The following is a 6,000-nucleotide window of genomic DNA, read 5'->3' as shown; positions in this document are numbered from 1 at the left end:
GCATCCCCTTAACAATTGTATGTTTTGAGCTGTACTGTACTGTACCCAATATACAAGCTGTTAATAAACTTTTCAATCAATCAATCAATCAACACACAACACATTTCCAGTTTACCACAATCAATCTACAAGCTTTTGTGTCTGTAAGCACAACATTACTGATTGAACATTTTTACCATGGACTGACAGTGTGGAAAACTTCCAGAGCAGCATATAGACCACAATGAAACTGCCTCTAGCTTTTATACATTGTTTCTTTTTAATAACGCATTGACTGTTGGCTGTGTTAAACAGAAGCCATTTGAGGTGTTGATAGCTCTTTTTACAACCTCCCTCACTATTCAACACCACCTTGGATGATGTTGTCAGCTAACTGCCTAAAATATAAAAAGTATAATCCATCCAGAGACATTTCTCTTCGGAAGCACGCTGATCGGAAACAGAAACTTCTTGCTCTCCTCATCAAGCAATGGAAGGAGCCAATAAAGACTTCACAGCCCATCAAGCCAGGCAGTGGATTGGTCAGCACTGTTACTAATAACTGCTGATGAAAATCTTAAAGGCCAATAAAAGCCCATGGATGAGTGGCTATGGTTTTCTATTACCATTCAGTCATCTGGAGAGTAATGTGTCTAGGACAGCATCTTAGCATACTACAGCAGAGATTTACACACATTTCTGCAGCAGCCTCCGTCTTGTAAAGATATATTTTTTTGCTGCAATACACGGTTTTGACAAACACAACCAATGGTTTCTGTTTTGAATCACCTGTTAAAATATGTTATTAAAACCTGTGCAATACGAACTTTGCATTAGCACAGTGTTAAAGGGGCCCTATTATGCTTTTTGGAGTTTTCCCTTTCCGTAGTGTGTGATTTGGTAAAATGGGCTGCAAAGGCTGGAATCCCAAAGTTCCCTCTAGAGGCAGTTTTTCTCTTTTCAGAACCGCCTCCATTGGACTCCTTTGTTTACTACCGTAACATAGTGATATTACTATGTAACATTCAATCTTCTATTGGCTCCAACACATTGTACGTGATTGGCTAAGGGGAGACACATCTCTAAGCAGTTGACCAATCACAACAGAGCCCGCTAACCAATCAGAGCAGACTGGGCTCTGGTCTCAGACAGAGGGTGAAAAGAGGTGCTGCAGCAGAAAAATAAAGAGCTTTTTATACATTAAAGCTTGTGAACAGTTGAAGCACAAAATACAAATATGAACCTGAAAATGAGCATAATATGTCCTCTTAAAGGTCCCATGGCATGGCCATTTCTGCTGATCACAATTCCATTGTTGAGGTCTACTGGAATAGATTTACATTGTTCAATGTCTGCGGAGAGCATTTCTCCGCCATCCCAACTCGTCTATTACCAACCAGGGAGCTCTATGCAAGTCAATGGGGACTCCCTGTTAGTTAGCCAAGGGATCCTGGTGAGTGAGGTGCTCCACGGATTGGTCCATTTGGGCCAATCCGGTAATTTGTTGTTGATTTGGGTGTTCACACGTCACAGAACCCAGGAAGCAAACAAAAAAAGAGAAATGTCCAACGAGGCGTTCTGGGGCAGCATAGACAGGTCTTTTCTGTGTTAGAGTTTTACTCCCTACAGGGTGTACTTTAAGGGTTTGTGACTCTGCAGACCGTTTACATGCAGAAAAACCTTCATAACACACAAGGGGACGGGTAATAACCGGAAAAGCATGACATGGGCCCTTTAAAGTAGGACTGACAACACACACCGTAGAGACTACATGATGCAAAGCTAAACTAGAAACCACATGTTCCCTGCATTACGTGATGCATTGTTAAACAGTGAGCTTCCATGAAGAGGGACTAGGCGGAGATGCATAGGGTTTGGTTATTGTTTCTGCTTTATTTCTTGTTCATCCATTTATTAGACAGCAGACGCTTTGCAGTGGCTAGTACAACAACATTTCTTGCAATATCCCCTCCTTTTTCTTAAAAACATTTGTAGTTTTGTGATATGAGAGGTTTTGCCTTTCTGAATCCTGGTGTAGATTATCAATGCGTGGCTAAATCAATGTTGAAGCTCATGAATGATCTTGAAGTCATAAAAAGGGCCTTGACAAGCCATGTGGAGGAAATAATATGATTCAATTACTCTAACTGAACCTTCCCTCCAGTGTAAACACACACACATGCACATCCCCCTACACGCCACTGTGTACACCGACCTAATAAAGCAGCTCCTATTTGGCACCCACATCAGGATGGACTGATTTAGCATAGTTTTGCGGCACAGTGGATGCACTATTGCATTGTATAGTACCAGGCGTATGATATGATTCATGTGATGCAAAACAAAAGAGGAACTTAAACCTTCCAAAATAATGTTTTCTATCCAATGCTTCAAATATTTAAAAGCATTGACACAGTACAGATTAAACAAATTAAACAGAAACAAAAAATGGGATATTATGAACATATGCAGTACAAAAGTCTAAAAAAATCTAAATTGGCTCAAATGTTCTTATACCGGGTTAGGTTTAACACTGATACACTCCTTACAAAAACAGATATTTAAAGTGTTTAAAACCTGTGGGCATGCAGGTAAATGAAACACGTCATTTCAAATTGCATACAACTTTAATGACCCAAAGAGCTATTACTTAACCAATTAAAAATAAGTAGTTCTGCTACTTATTAGCAAATTATTATACCTCCAGAGCATGAGTAAGCAGACTCCGGTTCAATTTCATCCTCTGACTAAAGTATAAATAAAGAATCCTCTCCTATTGGCTCCAGGCCAAACACAGTAACTGCTGCTGTTCCTCCTACAGACAAGACTACATGATACCCTGTGTGTGAGTATGGAAAACCTTCAAACAAAAGTAACCATACCTGGCCCTAAATAATTTCAAGTCCTTGATTAACTTTGCAACAGTTTACCTTTAGGCCTCCAGCTCACTTCTCTACATATTGTAAGTTACTTATGCTTTTTTTTTTTTAAATCTTGCTAGTTTTCTGCCTTTGCTCTATCGTGGCCTCTTCTCCCTTCAACCACCACTTTACCCATTCAAACTTTGCAATCCTACTAACGTTATGTTCCACTCCATTCATTCTTTTCATCCTCTTCCTCTTGTTCTCATGTTTATTTAACACTCCAATGTCCTTCCTCTATGATAGCTCCACCTCCTTAACCCTTCTGTTAGTAGATTCTCTTGCCAAACTTTTTTTTTGCCTACCTTTTTTGCACCCTCTATTTCTCCTCTTCCTTCATTCTGGTCTGGATCTGGACGAATACTATGCAGATCCAAGAGGTGTCTAGCTCAGTGGGGAATGGACAATCCTGACTAAATGTCTCACTCTACAGTCACAGCTTCTTCTGGCAGCAAGTTCCCCTCTGTGATTGTTCTGGGAAAGAATGAGTCTGTGAAAATGTCACTAGAAGCGAGTATATTAAAGTTCGGAGAGTTAGCTTTATGTGCTACTTCTCTGACAGGCTCATGGTTCATCGAGGCATCAACGGATAAGATGCTATGGACAATCTTGGACAAGGCGACTAATCAATTTAACCATTCAAGCATTTCTGTGACATCGCGGTCCCATTTGGATTTTCTTAAGGAATATTTTAGACTTTGTACTGATTCAACGGCAGCAATGTCTTTCCCCAGGTAGGGGTCCAGGACAGAGCTGGCATACTAGCTCAGAGTGCACTTTGGCCATAAAAGCTGTCTTCTTCAGTGTCTGGGGGTGGGGTCTTAGGTTCCGTAAGTCATAGTATCATAGGTCAATGTGTTGGCTCAACTTAATATTTAGAATTTCCACCCGAAGGTAAGGCTGGTGGTCAGCATTCTTTATAATATTACGACCTGTTCCCTATTTGATGTCCCTTTGAAAACACCTCCATCTTCCAGCTTATCTTTTAAAATGTTTCACGTTACAGCCTTTTTATTTTGTTAGATTTCATGCCCATCTTTCTCCTCACTTCCCCATTCATTCCTTACTTTCAACTCCTATTGCCCTACCGCAATCCCTCGCTTCTTCTCAAGCTCCTTCCTCCACCCTCGCCTCTCTTTTGGCTCTTTATCCGGGACAGATGGTTATGTCGGTCTGAATGCTCCTGTCCGTTTAACCGGCTTGGGTTGCCAGCCAGCTGAGCTTTGATCCAGTATGATCAACATGGAGCCCCAGCAGGGCCACAGCCGTGCCATACCAGGGGTCCCGGAGCACTTGACCTTCCCCCACCATGGTAGCCTGACTATGGGCAGCATTAATTGACCAACATCTCCCACCCCCATGAAGTTTGGACATGGCGACTTAAGCAAATGTGCTCTGAGGCAAAGATTGAAGGGGGAGAGGGGGGGGGGAGATGGTTAGATGCTCATCAGGCTGTTTCATCAATTTCTGCTTATGATCTAGCGAATGAACAAACAGGAAACCTTTTGCTGCTCCCCCCTGTATTGGAGTTCCCAGATCTAAAATTGGGATATGAATAATTACACAAGTTCAGAAACAAATGTAAATGTAGACACTTCCAGGCATGGGAGAGGGAGCCAGGAAAAAGCTTGCAGACTGACAAAAACTGAGGAGAACGCTGTTGGTGTCCCGTTTGAAGTCAATGATAAGCTTGTTTAGCCTATCTTAGTTACATAACTCACCTACTTGAATAACGCATAGCCAGAGACAACTTCAGTCTAAAACCCATAGAATATATTTAATTGACAATAATCTAAAGCAAAGCAAAAGAAAACAAAAAGAAAACAATAAGTTCATTTTAAGATGGTTGGAGACCTAATAACTCTCTTTTCTTTGGTCGGTAAAAGTGTTTTTTGAGAAAACAATCAAAAACGTAAAAAATATAGTTATTTTTATGTATCAAAATTATGTACTTGAAAACCAACCACAATCTTCCTACAAGCCAAGTTTAGTAGTTTTGATGCGGAAACCTTACAATGTAGCTTTTTTGCATAGGAAAAAAACAAACGTATATTGCCACCATAAATGATACACCTTACCTTGATAGCTCTTACTCTTACTATACTTGCTGCACAACTGTCCCTGTAATCTTACTATAACTGCGTCAACATGCCAACAGAAAACCTACAATTTCCCACAGTTATTTACTGTATTCTCCTGAAAAGCCGTTCTTGTAGTAAGAGATTTTTGAGTAATCTTTCACAATCCGACTTGTCCCTCAGAGCAACAAAATAAACTTGGCATTCAGCTGCCAACATTAAGGTCTTAACTCGAATTGCCACCAAACACAAATAGTATAATGTGAACCCAGTATGGTGCACGGTTTGTTTCAAAGCCTGTTCTTATGTGAGATTGGAAACGTGCCACTCTCCCCCGCCTGGAAACACCTCTCTTCGCTCGCCTCCTTCAACAGCTGCTTTGAGAGGATTCCCCCGGGACTGCTGGGGGGATGGAGAGGGGGTCGCTAAGCTTTGTGTCGACTTCTCCTTGTGTCGCCTGTTTATTCCGGAGACTAAGCACTACAAAGCCAGCTAACTGTAAAACAATTAGATTAGCATAAATATGTTCAATTATACATGCAGATTTAAGGCCCGTGCGCTTTGCAACAGGGAGAAAAATTCACTGAATTATTCAGAATCTGCAAATATTGGTTAAATCAGATGGAAACAACAGGAAGCAAATACAACTTCATTACAGCGGCTTGGGAGAGCACCATATAACTCTGTCCACATTGGTTAAAGGTTTAATACTCTGTTTACTCATTGCGGAAAACACCAGTAAAATACAGGAAATATATGGGAAGAGAAATGGGGGTAAAAATCACACTTTGCGTAACAGTGTGTGTGAGCAGACTTCTGTCCAACACTATCTTCTGCGTAATGATGAAGAATCCTCTCTCACTCAAGGCTATCGTTTTTGCAACCCAGTTTAGATATAACCACAGCCACAACGCATGATGTAGCATCAACGTTAGCATCAACGTTAGCATCAACGTTAGCATCGACGTAGCATCGACCGAAGGAGAATTAGCTAAATACCACTACCCCCCGTCCCTCTGTAA

This window comes from Trematomus bernacchii, unplaced genomic scaffold (genome assembly GCF_902827165.1).
Source record: "Trematomus bernacchii unplaced genomic scaffold, fTreBer1.1, whole genome shotgun sequence".
Classification (NCBI taxonomy): domain Eukaryota; kingdom Metazoa; phylum Chordata; class Actinopteri; order Perciformes; family Nototheniidae; genus Trematomus; species Trematomus bernacchii.
Note: the sequence above shows the minus strand (reverse complement) of the source record.